The following is a 16,470-nucleotide window of genomic DNA, read 5'->3' as shown; positions in this document are numbered from 1 at the left end:
TATACATTGTGAGAAAGGGGTCCGACTGTTTTTTCCAAACAGTATGCCAATTAGTCCATCATTATTTATTGAGTAATTGATATGTTCATCTCCCATACTGACATAGCATCTTTATTTTATATTGAAAATTCATTGAAATCCATCTCTTTCTTTTTTTATTTTGGCTGTGTAGGTCTTCTTTATGGTGTGTGGGCTTTCTCTAGTTGTGGACCTCTCTTGTAGTGTGAGGGCTTCTCTCATTGTGGAACATAGGCTCTAGAATGAGCGAGCTCCCTGGGTTGAGTTGCCCTGTGGCATGTGGGATCTTAGTTCCCTATCCAGGGGTCAAACCCGCATCCCCTGCATTGGAAGTCAGATTCTTAACCACTGGACCACCAGGGAAGTCCCTCATATCTCTTTCTGGACTTGTTATACTCTTGCTCTGAACTCTCTATTCTGGCACCAGTGCCCTTTATAATTATTTTAGTTTTTGATATGTTTAATAAGGACTGTACAAAAATCTTATTTTAAAAATTTAGGTATTCTTCCCTGTTTCTTACCTCATATTATCTTTACCAAAGAAAAATCTGATTGTGATTTTAATTGGAATTGTTACACTTTATAGATCATAGAGGAATTGATATCTTTATAATATTTGGACTGACCACCCAGTTATGTTATATGATTCTCCATTTCTTTGAATTTTCAAATAATGTATGTCTTTAGAAGTCAATTTTGAAAATGCCTTGTAGACAAAGATAGGCAGCTTGCATGTAAAACTTGCATCTTCATGCAAGTTGGTTCATGATCTGACCTGATGGGACAATTTGACAACTACAAGCACAAGTTAAGAAAGAAGCATGAAATTTGATAAGGCCCTTTCAACATTTAGCCCCCAGTGTTCTTCAGATGTTCGGTTGCACATATTCTTCTAGGTCACTCTGGACATTTATCCTGACAAAGGCACCCTGGTTGAGTTTTATCACTGCTGTAGAAGAACCTGGAGTTTCCCTTGTGAATAGCAGTATGTCAGCACTTCACTAATTAGAAGAGACCTTACAACTAAAAAGAGCCAGGGAAGGGCTTAGCATTCAAGCAGAGACCTAATTTTAAAGCAGAAAATGTAGCCAGGAAACTCTTGTATGGTAAGATTCTCTAACTTGGTGGTTAGCATTCCTAGACACTCCCACTCAGTATTACACACACATACACACACACACACACACACAATTTGCTTTTTGAGTTGTTGAAGTAGGAATATTTTTCAGAAGAAAAATGTAACTTGCATTACTATATCACTTCATCTTTTTTGAAGATTAGCGACCTTAAATAGTTTCCATATTCAGTTAGGAAAATATGAAGATTATTGAGCTGATAGCCTTTGGAGATAAGTTGAAAGTGAGAAAACCCACATTCTGAAGTAAACAGTCAGCAGTAGTGAGGGAAATATTAATGGTTACTTCAAAGAATAGAGCAGATGGACTTGGATATATTTGGAGGGACATAATTAAGTTCATGTCAGATTCTGTGTAGAAATAGCCTGATGAGACAGGGTTAATCTCTAAGGTAGGGTTTATAATAGGTTTCATCCTATGCAAATTAAGTATCAGTATTCTTGTTTGATCTCCATAATGCCATTGTATAGGTGTCCATAAGGAGTAGGTAATGGCAACCCACTCCAGTATTCTCGCCTGGAAAATTCCATAGACAGAGGAGCCTTGCAGGCTATAGTCCATGGGGTTGCAAAAATTGGATAAGACTGAGCTACTGACCACAAGGATAATACTGACTATGAAGGACAGGGACAGAGAGATAAGACTTCTGCAATGGTGAAGTAAGGACCTCCACAAATTTGGATGAACCTTGAAAACATTCTGCTGAGTCATAGACCACATGCTGTATAATTTCATTTCTATGAAATACCCAGGATATGAAAATCTACAGAGACAGAGAATAGACTATTACTTTGTGCATGCTTAGTAGCTCAGTTGTGCCCTACTCTTTGTGACCACAGAGACTGTAGCCCACCAGGCTCCTCTGTCCATGGGGATTCTCTAGGCAAGGATACTGGAATGGTTGCCATTTCCTCCTCCAGGGGATCTTCCCAACCCAAGGATCAAACCCATGTCTCCTGAATTTATAGGCAGATTCTTCACTATTGAGCCACCAGAGAAGCCCTTAATTACCTCCGATTTGCTCTAATAATTAAATAGTTGCCTATGTTTAGGGCAGGACATGGGGGCAGGATTTCCTTTTTGGGGTGATGAAAATTTTCTAAACTTACTGTGGTGATAGTTTCACAGCTTGTGCAATTCAGTTGTTTTCACTATACGTGCATGTTAGGTGAATGGTATGTGAATTAAATAGCAAAGTGTTTTTTTTTTCCCAAAAGAGAATACAGAATAAGAGTTTAGCAGAGCAAGGGTGAATGAGTTGATATCATAGGTCTTGATCAAGTATCTAACTATTGTGGGCCTTATTTTCTTCATCTATAAAAAATGAGAGTTCAGTTCAGTTCAGTCGCTCAGTCGTGTCTGACTCTGCGACCCCATGAATCGCAGCACGCCAGGCCTCCCTGTCCATCACCAATTCCCGGAGTTCACTCAAACTCATGTCCATCGAGTCAGTGATGCCATCCAGTCATCTCATCCTCTGTCGTCCCCTTCTCCTCCTGCCCCCAATCCCTCCCAGCATCAGAGTCTTTTCCAATGAGTCAACTCTTCGCATGAGGTGGCCAAAGTACTGGAGCTTCAGCTTTAGCATCATTCCTTCCAAAGAACACCCAGGGCTGATCTCCTTCAGAATGGACTGGTTGGATCTCCTTGCAGTCCAAGGGTCTCTCAAGAGTCTTCTCCAACACCACAGTTCAAAAGCATCAATTCTTCAGCATTCAGCCTTCTTCACAGTCCAACTCTCACATCCATACATGACTACTGGAAAAATCATAGCCTTGACTAGATGGACCTTAGTTGGCAAAGTAATGTCTCTGCTTTACATCAAAATCAGAGTTCTGATAATTACATGAGGTATCTTTAAACCACTTAACTCAGTAATTAACACATAGTAACTTTACAGGCCATCAAGAAAGAGGCCAGATTCCAAGTGATCAGTTACTGAAGAGAAATGAAAAGTTATTACAGTATATTTAAGTAGGCAATCAAGATCAGAGACCCAGGAAGTGAGAGTCAGCAGAAACAACGCACATGTAGAGCTGGTACCCAATACTCCCTGGAATAAGTGTCTTTTGTTTCATCTTGTTTTCATACTGCTTTCTGGATTGGATAACCTGAAAGGGGGACCATCAGGCGGTGATTTCAACTAGATGGAGACAAGGGTCTATAGGTGAGTTTGCCTTTATATGACATGTGGGGCAAAGATACCTATGGTTATCTTACACAAAAGTTCTGGTCTTTCTAGCTAATTTTCTCATCGGGTGCAAAAATGCAGCAGCTGTCATGTGTCTTCCTTTCCCCTTACCACTGAAACAAGGTCAGAATTTTCATAAAATGGAGTGAAAAAGTTGTGATTACTGAGCTGAGAGTTGACTTAGAACCATGTTTTCACACGTGCACCAGTGGAGAAATCAGTCCTCTTCTTTTAGTCATCCCTTTGCTTCTCCTAGGGACGAAAAGTATTGGGCCACTTATCCATTCTTGCAGCCATCTGATCTACCCACCTGGCTTTCTAGCTATAACTGCTTACTTGGTCAGATTCTGATAGGTGGCCTGGGGGAATTGGATCACTGCTGAATGCTTGTCCTTGAGCATTTCTCTGAAGCCAATGTAATGCTTTCTTTTTTGCCAGTTAACTTAATGAGTTTCTTTAGGACGGCTCCACTGAGGTTTGGTAAAAAGCAAGAAGGAATATTGAAGCCAATTAAACTTTAGTCTTGGAAGAAGAAGCATAACTGGTGGATTGAGTGTTACCAGAGATAGCGGTAGCTTGGAACCTTGGCCATGAAGGATCATAATTCAACTGATCGGGAAACAGGAGGCAGGTGGAGTCTTGGAGCTTTGAAACTGGAGGCAAGAACCCTGTTGGTCAGACATGTTTTATAAATCACTTTCACCTCGCTCATGGTGCTTATGGGACGGTTGACCTCTAGGCTATAAAAGTTATGCAGTGTACAATCTATGCTGCCCTTTTTCATCTTTGTTGGGATAAAATGAGTAAGGAATTTTGAAATTTTTGAGAAGTTATAGACATGTTAATCATTCTCACCGGATTGTAGAAACCTGTTAGTCTTCTTGACCGATTAAGAAGTACTGTTCCTGAGATGTGGTATGACAGTTTCACAATATTATATGGCTGTTTTGATGATGAAATCTTGGCTGCTTAGAATGTCTTGAAGGCATTCCTCCAGTGAACTGCATCAAAGCAGAAAGTTCTTCAGAGTTCTTTGAAGGAAAATCAATTCTTGGGAAGATTGAAGAGGGGCTCTGCATGACACTAAAGCAGATTTGGTAAGACATGGCAGTAGGGAAAAGAGAAAGAGATTCTAGAAGTTGATGTCAAATTTCAGCCTAGGGATTGAATTTGCTCTCAGTGGAAGAAGATGAGTATGACATTTGTAAATGCTGCTGGGAATATTTCAGTTGAAGTGATACATTTTGGTAATGGATTCCTTTAAGCATTTGAATGCCTTGGAGGAATTGAATAGTCATTCCCCTTCTCTCACTTCAGGGAGACCAGGTGGCTAAATGGAAGAAGAAACAGTGCAAGAGTCCCTCAGTCCCTTACCTAGCTTCTATGGTGACTTCCTATTGCCACTGGGTCTTTAACTACCTAGCAGTTTGTTCATAACGCTTGTGTGTTGAGTGGGGCACTAGTCTCTTTTATTAAAGCTGTTCAGAGAAATGTGAAATTCAAGCCAAAAGAATTACAGCTGAATACCTCGCTTATAGTAAATGCTGCTTGTGGTGTCTCAGAGGGAGAAAGCTAAATAATGACAAAAGTCATTTAGCTCTCAAACAGCCCAAGACATATCATTATTATGTCCATTAGACAGATGAGGAAACCATGGCTTAGGGAAATTTGATAACTTGTCCCAATTCACACACTGTATATGTAATGAGTCAAGGTAGGAAGCCAGGTCAGTCAGATTCTGGAGCCTGCGTCTTTAATCACAAAGCCATGCTGCTTGTTTCCATGGGGAGGTGACTTTTCCTGAAACAAGCAGGGCTTACCAGTTTACTTACATGAAATACAGCTTGCTTATATAAAGAGCCCATTTTCAATTACCCGTAATCATAACAAAATGGGTTTTCTGAGTTGCATTTTCTGGTTAACTGAGAATATTCATGGATATCTGTTCCACTCCTTGTTCACATGGTGGTAGTTGCAGGATCACCAACAGCAAAAAAAAGGGCAAGCCTCAATACACCAGAACTTTTCAAGTCTCACAACTGATATTGTCACATTGCTTTAAAGAAGTTATGTGGCTGAGCCTAGAATCAAAGGCAGGGAGAAATTGTCTACCTTTTGATGATAGGAGTAGGAAAATTACAGAGGAGTGTGCATCTCCGATCTGTGGACAAATTCAGAGCCAGTATTAAGAGAGTCTACCATGCTTCCTAATAACATTTCATGCTTCATTTGTTAAAGCTTCTTCCTTAGCCATATAGACTTAATTCTTCTCCTTTGGATGTGTCAGGCTGTTTCATGTTTCTGTGCCCTTGCTTGTGCTGTTCTCTCTACTTGAAATACCCCCTACTACTCATGTCTCCTCACTGTACCTCCATCTGGTTGGTTAATACCTATTTATTCCTTAAAGGTCCTCCTGCTTCCTCAGTCTCCACTGTACCCTGTGCATGCAGCCATCAATGCACTCTATTGTATTCATCTGTTTACATATTTATCTCCTCTTGCCAGGCTTTAATCTCCTTGAGGGCAAGGACTGCATTTGATTTTGTGTATTCTGTACTTGGCAGTATACTTGCTACATAGCAGGAGCCTAATATATGTATTCTTCAGTCAGTTCAGTCACTCAGTCGTGTCTGACTCTTTGTGACCCTATGGACTGCAGCACGCCAGGCTTCCCTGTCCTTCACCAACTCCCAGAGCTTACTCAAACTCATGTCCATCAAGTCAGTGATGCCATCCAACCATCTCATCCTCTGTCGTCCCCTTCTCTTACTGCCTTCAATCTTTCCCAGCATCAGGGTCTTTTCCAATGAGTCTGTTCTTTGCAACAGGTGGCCAAAGTATTAGAGCTTCAGCTTCAGCATGAGTCCTTCCAATGAATATTCAGGACTGATTTCCTTTAGAATTGACTCGTTTCATCTCCTTGCAGTTCAAGAGACTCAAGAATCTTCTCCAGCACCACTGTCCAAAACTACCAATTCTTTGGCACTCAGGTTTCCTTATAGTCCAGCTCTCACATTCATACATGACTACTGGAAAAACTATAGCTTTGACTAGACGGACTTTTGTTGGCAAAGTCCTAATGAAATAATATTTGGGCTTCTTTGATTACTTAATTGTAAAGATCACCTGCCAGTGCAGGAGATGGAGTTTGATCCATGGGTTGGGAAGATCTCCTGGAGGAGGAAATGGCAACCCACTCCAATATGCTTGCCTGGAAAATTCCATGGACAGATGAGCCTGGCAGGCTACAATCTAAAGGGTCACAAAGAGTTGGACATGACTGAGCAACTGAGTGCACACAATGAAAGGATAAGCAATGTGCTTCCCAATATTTTGGTAGCTATGCTGCTTTTTTCTTGAGCCTGCAAACTGATATTGTAGTTGAAGTTTTTACCATGTGTCCGGTTGCCCCAAGGATGCTATAATTCTCCCAAAATTTAGGGTAGATTTTCTATTGAGACTTGTAAGATCATCTTGAGATATGGGAGATACTGTGAGATGTTATCAAGTTCAGGATTGGGAAGCACATTCTTAGATGGGCACTAGCCAAAGCTATTGTGATGCCTCGCTAAGAACAATGGTTCACATATCACATTTGATGTGAAAATACAAAGTCTTAAAGGTAGAAATGGCTAAGCCAGGTAGCAGAGGGGGAGGTAAAAGTGTTAGTTGCCTAGCAATTGAACATGTGTACCATATATGAAATTTGTGTTTCTGGATGACAGAGGTTGGAGAGGTAGCTAACATGCAGAGGAAATATGGCAACAGCCATTTGTCCCCAGAGATTAAAAAAAAAGAAGAAGAAAATAAATGTGGCTCATGATGTACAGGAGGTGCTGAGAATGATTGAAAGTCTGTGAACTTGTATGTTTTCATGTTTGTTAGCAGATATTTTTCTCCTTCAGAGCTCCAGTTTTTTAATAAATAATCTTTATTCTTCACCTCCTTCCAAAAAAAAAACAAAAAAACGAAAAAAAAAAATCACCACAGCATTTGATAGCCTTTGCTGAGAAAGAAGTAAACATATTCCAACATGTTAGATTCCCACTTTGCCTAGGCTGGCAGACTCAAAATGGGACTCAAAATATACATTGAGCCAAAAATAAATATATTTTTATAAACTCAAAATAGTTTATTAGCACAGGCTTGGGAGATGAATAGGATGCTGAAGGGGAAGGCAGGTGGATAGAGGGGTCGTAGAGTAATGGGGTAACTGACTTTCTCTGAAAGTAGGTGGATGAAGATAATTATGAAGAGACTGGATTTAACAGGAAAGCATGAGTTCCTGAATGGAAGGGAGAGAATTTTTGTAAGGATATTATAATACAGTTATTAGTTTCTTAAGTATCATTCTACAGTTTTTTTAATTATAAATTTATTTATTTTAGTTGGAGGTAAATTACTTTACAATATTGTATTTGTTTTGCCATACATCAACATGTATCTGCCACAGGTATACACGTGTTCCCCATCCTGAACTCCCCTCCCTCCTCCCTCCCCATACCATCTCTCTGGGTCATCCCAGTGCACCAGCCCCAAGCATCCAGTATCATGCGTCAAACCTGGACTGGCGATTCGTTTCACATATGATAATATACATGTTTCAATGCCATTCTCCCAAATCATCCCACCCTCGCCCCTCCCACAGTCTAAAAGACTGTTCTATACATCTGTGTCTCTTTTGCTGTCTCGCATACAGGGTTATCGTTACCATCTTTCTAAATTCCATATATATGTGTTAGTATACTGTATTGGTGTTTTTCTTTCTGGTTTACTTCACTCTGTATAATAGGCTGCAGTTTCATCCACCTCATTAGAACTGATTCAAATGTATTCTTTTTAATGGCTGACTAATACTCCATTGTGTATATGTACCACTGCTTTCTTATCCATTCGTCTGCTTGCTGATGGATATCTAGGTTGCTTCCATGTCCTGGCTATTATAAACAGTGCTGCGATGAACATTGGGGTACATGTGTCTCTTTTAATTCTGGTTTCCTCGGTGTGTATGCCCAGCAGTGGGATTGCTGGGTCACAAGGCAGTCCTATTTCCAGTTTTTTAAGGAATCTCCACACTGTTCTCCATAGTGGCTGCACTAGTTTGCATTCCCAACAACAGTGTAAGAGGGTTCCCTTTTCTCCACACCCTCTCCAGCATTTACTGCTTGTAGACTTTTGGGTCGCAGCCATTCTGACTGGCGTGTAATGGTACCTCATTGTGGTTTTGATTTGCCTTTCTCTGATAATGAGTGATGTTGAGCATCTTTTCATGTGTTTGTTAGCCATCTGTATGTCTTCTTTGGAGAAATGTCTATCTAGTTCTTTGGCCCATTTTTTGATTGGGTCATTTATTTTTCTGGAATTGAGCTACAGGAGTTGCTTGTATATTTTAGAGATTAGTTGTTTGTCAGTTGCTTCATTTGCTATTATTTTTTTCCCATCCTGAAGGCTGTCTTTTCACCTCACTTATAATTTCCTTTGTTGTGCAGAAGCTTTTAAGTTTAATTAGGTTCCATTTGTTTATTTTTGCTTTTATTTCCAATATTCTGGGAGGTGGATCATAGAGGATCCTGCTGTGATTTATGTCAGAAAGTGTTTTGCCTATGTTCTCCTCTAGGAGTTTTATAGTTTCTGGTCTTACGTTTATATCTTTAATCCATTTTGAGTTTATTTTTGTGTATGGTGTTAGAAAGTGTTCTAGTTTCCTTCTTGTAAAGTGGTTAACCATTCTACAGTTTTATTTTGCATATACAAAGTACAAATTATATAAAACAAATATAAATATATGATTATCTATACCATTTTTTACACAGATAGTAGTATAGTATACACATTATTCTGCACTTAATTTTTTCACTTAACAGGATATCTTGGGAATATTTCCATGTAAATATAGAGAGGACTTCACCATTCTTTTTTAACAGCTGTATAATATTCTATTAGTATGTCCTACTTATTTTCCTGACTAAATCCCTACTGGTGGAGTTGCATTTTTCTAATCCTTTGCCATCTTGTGTTTGTAAATATATCTGTAGGATAAATTACTAAAAATGGAATAGCTGATCAAAGGATAAGTGCATTTGTAATAAATTTGTTATATATGTTGTCAAATTGCCCTCCACAGAAGTGTAGCAATTATACTCCTACCAGCAATGTATGAAAATACCTTTCCCTATAGCGACTTAACAGATATTTTATTTTTGCCAATCTGATAGATTAAAAAGTATATTTGAGTTGTTTTGTTTTGCAATCATTTTATTACTCATGAGGTTGCTCATATTTTCATGTTTAAGAGTCATATAATGTATTTTTTTGTGAACTATTCTTTGAGCATTTTTTTTTCTGTTGGGTTGTTGGCCTTTTAGCCTGGTGTACTCATCTTCAGAATTTGAATTTTCCTCTGATGATGTACAAAATGAGGTCAGATCCCCATTGCATTCACTGTAAGCCACTGGACTTCATACTGTCAGAAGTAGACCTGGGTTGAGGTGAGAAGAGCATGAGGAAAGCTTGCTCCCCATGAACACAATACCCAAAAGTGGGGCCTTTTCAATACATATTGTAAAGGTTTTTGTTCGTGTATGAAAATACATCAGAGGAAGCAGTATGAAAATGAGACATAGAGAATGTAGCCAAGCATAGCATGTGCCCAGGACAGCATAGCTGCGCTCTGGCTCAATCTCAACCCCTAAATGGAAACTTGCTACTGACTGCTGATGACTAGTTCTGTGTGGGTGGGTTTCTATGAGTAGTGGCAGCTTCAGGTCAGCACTGGAAGAGCTCACTATGTGAACATTTAGTTTTTTCTTTTTTTAATTTGGTTGTACCATGTGACATGTGGGACTTAGTTCTCTAACCAGGGATGGAACCTGTTCCCCCTGCAGTGGAAGCACAGAATCCCAACCACTGGGCTGCCAGAGGAGTCCATTTTTTTCAATTTTAATAATATATTTTATTTAACTCAATATCTCTAAAATATTACCATTGTAACATGAAATTAATATAAAAGTGATATATTTTATATTCTTGTTTTTCTTATTATGTGTTGAAAAACCCATTGTGTATTTTACACTTGCAGCATATTTTGCTTTAGAATAGTCACATTTGAATGGCTAAATAGCCACATGACCTAGTGGCTACCATATTGGACAACACAGTTATAGATGATGGAGAGCTTTTGAGGCATTTAAGAAAAATAACTGTAGTTTTAAGACATTTTACTTTGAAATAGCTTCAGTTTTTCGTAGAGTTCTCATATGCCTTTTATTCAGTGTTTCCTATTGTCAGTCTTGTTGTGCTTCATATTTTATAGCTCTGTCATTTTTTATACTTTTTGAGAGATTTCCTCCATTTTACCTTTAAAATCCTCTCATGTATATTTTATTTCATATTTTTAATTTCTAAGAGCTCTTATTCTCTGGTTATTTCTTTTTGTAGCATACTGTTCTTGTTTCATGGATGTAATATCTTTTATCTCTCTGGTGATATTAATCATAGTCCTTGTGTACTACTCCCAGTATTGTGTCTGTTGCCTTTTTTAAGAACTCTTTTCTGTTAGTGGTTTTCTTACAATGTTTGGTGATTCCTGGCTGTCCTTTTATGTTTAAGCATGAAACATTATTAAATATGAAAGGACATGAATGTAAATGTATCTATGGGCAGGACTTAGCAACTAGTAAAAGTCCCAGTGGATAATTATGTGAGGACACAACTTTTTAATTGGGGATCCCCTATTAATATCTGTAGATCATTTCTCATGGGCTGTTCAATACCGTTTTTGAGGTACTCGTCAACTTCCTGCCTGAGCAATACGATCATGTCCATTGTGGGAGATGCATGAAGGAAAAGACCTGAGGGGTTTTTTACTATTTAGCATATGGACATTCATTGAATGCCTTTCACTTCAATAAGATCCTTCATTTGCATCTTTGGCTGTTCCTGGTGTCCCTAAATTCAGATCCTGTCTGGTTTAATCTTACTAGATATTGATCTGAGTGGAGTAGAAATTGAACTGAGTGTTATCAGTCCCATTCTATACCCCTTGTTTCAATGTTGTCTTATATCTCTAATTCTTGAGGCTTTCCAGAATTTTAAGGCCTAGATACACTTGCTTCTTGATGACTACTCTTACTGCAGGTTTATATTCCAACTTTACCTGACCTGCTAAGTCAGCTACTACTTAGCCATTGGCTTTCCATTTTTCTAAGATAGTTACTTCTCTTGTTTGCTGTTTTCTCCCCTCCCATTCTCTTTGCACTTGTGGGTTTATATCTTTTCATTTATTGTCATTTTAGTGGGGATTCAGGAGAAAATGGAGATAAATATGTTTAGTTATCCATGTTTAGTCCGAGGTTTGAACATTTGATTTTAAGAATTACTTCTGTATAAAAATGGTTGCTTCCATTTGCCTGGTGTGTTTTCTGTCAGAGGCTTAAGAATGTCTCTTGTAGGACTTTTGGCAAATTTTGCTGCCCTGGGTGCTTAAAACTTCAGAACTGTCCTGGATAACATTAACTCAAGTACCTCAAAGTGAATAACTGAATAAATTTACTCTCATGTAAGCCTGTGATTTTTCTCAAAAGGTACAAAAGAACAGAAATATAGCATGATAGAGGTGGAAGAGGACTTACATATCATTGATCACAGGCTTTCTTAAGTTGTGATCTGTGGGGCATTTATTCCTCAAGGTTCTCTGAGAGAAAAGGTTTCTGTGGTCAAATAAATTTAGGAAGCTCTATAATAAAGCCCTACTTTTAGATTTCACAGAATGTATGTTTCTAGTCTTTGAGAAATCTGCAGAAACCTCCACTTCCAGCATAAGGCAGACTTTGCTGAATTGGCATAAAAAGAGGGATTCTACAGAGACCAAAAAGTGGTTGAAAACAGGAGGAACCCTGAGAGGTAAAGTAGTCTGTAAACTAGTTTTTCCCTTCAGGGCTTCTCTTGATGTCTAGAGACCCTGAGGGACCCCCTTAAAAGTTGCATTAGAAGTGGGGAGTGGGAGATGAAACTTTGAGACCAGACAGATGGTTGTTACAGGAAATCCCTGCATAAAGCAAGGAATCTAAAGACCACACTGTCAAAGTGATGGTGAATGGTAACTAACTAATCCTATGACTATTAAAGAAATAATATCAGTATCTTAAAATTGCCCCATAATGAAAACATCAATCTTAGATTATCTAGTGTGTAGCCAAACACTTAATGAAGAGGTAAATTCAGTTTCATACAAATTATTCTAGAGAAAGTAAAACAAGGACAACACCTCATTTTTTTTCCCTATGGAGCCAGTTAAACCTCAATAACAAAATTTGATAAGGATGATTAAAGAAAGTACAATTACAGGACAAATTCACTCATGAACACAGATGTAAACTTTTTAAAATATCACAAACTTATATCCAACAAAGTAGAAGAAAAATAATATTTCAGAGCTAAGCAAGAGTTATCCTAGAAATATGAGGTCGATTTAACATTAGAAAATCAATTAATATAATTTACTGCATTAACAGAAAATAATATATTATGATCTCAATAAATGTGAAAAAGCATCAGGCAAAATCCAAAAATCCATTGATTTAAAAAAAAAAACAAAAGCTTTGCAAGCTAGAAACAAAAAGGAACTTCTGTAACCTGATACAGGGAATCTGTACAAATCCTATGAAAAGTGAAAGTGTAAATTGCTCAGTCATGTCCTACCCTTTCTCTCAGTCATGTCCAACTCTTTGTGACCCCGTGGACTGTAGCCCACCAGGCTCCTCTGTCCATGGAATTCTCCAGGCAAGAGTACTGGGGTGGGTAGACATTGCCTTCTCCAGGGGATCTTCCTGATTCAGGGATCGAAACTGCATTTTGTATGTTGGCAGGCAGATTCTTTACCATTGAGCCGCCAGCAAAGCCCTAGTGGAACACTACTCATCCATTAAAAAGAATTAAATCTTCCTTTTGCAATAGCATGGATGGACTATGAGGGTATTATGTTAAGTGAAATGAGTCAGATGGAGAAAGACATGATTTCACTTATATGTAGAATCTAAGAAACAAAACAACTGAACAAATAAAATGCAGACCCACTGATACAGAGAAGAGATTGTTCATTGCCAGAGGGGAGGGAGATTGGTGGGGCAAAATGGATGAAGTGAATCAAGAGGTATAAACTTCTAGTTTATAAAGTAAAGTAAATAAACCATAGGGATGTAATGTACAACATGGGGATTACACTCAATAATATTGTATTAACTTTGTATGGTGACATATGGTAGACTTATTGTGGTGTTCATTTTGCTGAAATACTATTTTGTACCCATGAAACTAATAAAATATTGTATGTCAAATATACTTCAATAAAAAGAAATAGACTAAAACCTGAAAAGTGAGCTCATGCAGCTGAATATCAAAAAAACTAAAGAACCCAATCAAAAAATGGGCAGATCTAGACATTTGCCCCAAAGAAGACAGACAGATGGCCAAGATTCTCAATGTCACTAATTATCAGAGAAATACAAGTCAAAACTATAATGAGATATCACCTCAAATAGAATGGCCATCATAAAAAAATCTACAAACAATAAATGCTGGAGAGGGTGTGGAGAAAAGGGAACCCTCTTACATGGTTGTTGGAAATGTAAACTGATACAACCATTATGGAGAACAGTGTGGAGATTGCTTTAAAAACTAAATATAGAGTTACCATATGATACAGCAATCTCACTCCTGGGTATATATCTGGAGAAAACCATAATTGAAAAAGATACATGTGTCCCAATGTTCAGTGCAGCACTATTAAAACAGCTAAGACATGGAAGCAACCTAAACGTCCACTGACAGATGCATGGGTAAAGAAGATGTGGTAATATACAATGGAATATTAATCAGCCATAGAAAAAACTGAAATAATGTCATTTGCAGCAACATGAATGGTCTAGAGCTTATACTAAATGAAGTCAGACAGAGAGACAAATATTGTATAATTTCACTTATAGGTGGAATCTAATAAAAATTACACAAATGAACATTTTTACAGAATGGAAACACACACACAGATCTAGAAATCAAACTTATGGTTATTAAAGCTGAAACATGGGGTGAAGTTAAAATAGAACTTCCATATACTCTTTGATCCAGGAATTGGACTCCTAGGGAAATACTCTAGAGAAACTCTTACACATGTGCACAGGAAGAAGGTACCTAGGCATATGTTAGTATCATTACTCAGCACAGCACCCATCCTGCTCTACACTGCTCTTGCTGCATTGGTACACTTCCCTTCTTTGACTCAACTTTTTCCTTCTTTTTTCTTTTCATCTTTGTAACTTTGGTCTGTTTCTTTTTATTTTTTCTGTCTTTTTTCCTTGTTGCTTCTCTATTCTAAGTTTTCATATCACTTACTTTGTCCAAGTCATTACTTGATTTTTCCAAGTCATTATTAAGTTTTCATATCACTTGATTTTTCCAAGTGATTGCTAAACTACTAATGCAGGAGACCTGGGTTCAATCCCTGGGTCAGGCAGATCCTCTGGAAAAGGGAATGACAATCCACTCCAGTATTCTTGCCTGGAGAATCCCATAGACAGAGGAGCTTAGTGTGCTACAGTCCATCGGGGTTGCAAAGAGTCAGACACGATTGACCAACTAACACTACTACTGCTACTACTAAACAGGAACTTTTCTTTTACTTAGCGATGCCTGTAATCTTAGTATTGAAATTTTTGGACTACTTTTGTCATCACCCTTTCTTCAGCAGTTATTGTCTGCAGTAGATTCAGTTTTTACAAAATTAAAAAAAAAAAGAAACCAAAAATCCCTCAGTTTTCATGCTGCAGGTGATAGAAGACTGACCTCAAGGCAAGTGGGCAGCACCACATTTACATGGCAGTCAGTCAGGCTTCCAGAAACCAGAATTACCTGAAATAGTTGTGACTAAAATTGAGAAAGACCTCAGCACATTGAGGAAAGTAATAGTCACCACATTGTACAATTTATACCACAGGAGAGGTATGGAATTAGTTTTCAGCTAGATTTGGATTTAGTGATTTAGAATCGTATAGAATTTAGGATTATTTCTTCCTTGCTATAGACTATTACCTTCTTGTATATAAACGTGGTCACATCTCTCCCATCTTTAAAGAAGTTTTGACCTGGGACCCACTACTTGCAAATGCCTTATCACTCTCCTTTACATAGCCTAGCTTCTTGAGGAAATTGTCTACATTCCTCTTTTGCTTCCTTATCTCCCTTTCACCTCCTCAACCCACTTGCCTGCGTTGGCACTTTACAAGGTTATTGATGAACTCCATGGGCATTCGTCTGTGCTTGTATAGTCTTGGCCTCCTTTGCCATGTTTGTCCCTGTGGATTACTTCTGTCTGGAGAATTTATCCTTGCTTGACCTCTGTGAGTCATTCTCTCTTAATTTCCCTCAACTTTCTGCAGTCACTCATTTCTCTAGGTCTCTGTCTTAATGTGGATGTTTCTTCAAGTTCCCATACTTGATCCTCTTCTCTTTTCGCTCTTTGTGGCTGAGTTCTTCCACTCTCATGACTCTCAAATCTAATCTCTTCAGTTTGGGCCTCTCACCTGAATTCCAGATGCAAATCTCCAACATATCCATTTAGATAGTCGATCAACATGTTCAAACCTGAACAGCAACCCTGTAACATGTGGAAGATCAGAGAGAGAGTCTTCATTGCCTTTCTGTGTCAACTTTGACCTGATGGGTACCTACAGGAAACTTCATGCTTTGTTGTTAGATTAGCCCCTAACATCCAGCTTCTTCAGAGTTGGATATGAATCCTGGTTCTCTTAAAAAGAGACTTTGGCCAAGCCACTTATCCTCTCTGAGTTTCAGTTTCCTCATGTATGAAATGGATATCATAATATTGGGTTGACCAAAATGTTCGTTTGGGTTTTTCTGTAACATCTTATGGAACAAATCATAATATCTTATAGAACAAACTGGACAAACCTTTTGGCCTACAAAATAGTAGTGTCTTTCATATAGGATTGTGGCGAAGATTACATGATTAAAGGATTAAATCATGAAAACTCCTTTGTACTAACTCTGGCACTTGGTGAACATTCAGTTAATAGTAGTTGAAATTATTAAATATCACTGTTACAGTTTTAT

The sequence above is a fragment of the Oryx dammah genome, unplaced genomic scaffold, assembly GCF_014754425.2.
Source record: "Oryx dammah isolate SB20612 unplaced genomic scaffold, SCBI_Odam_1.1 HiC_scaffold_23, whole genome shotgun sequence".
NCBI classification, from domain to species: Eukaryota; Metazoa; Chordata; class Mammalia; order Artiodactyla; family Bovidae; genus Oryx; species Oryx dammah.
This window is presented reverse-complemented; position numbering follows the sequence as displayed.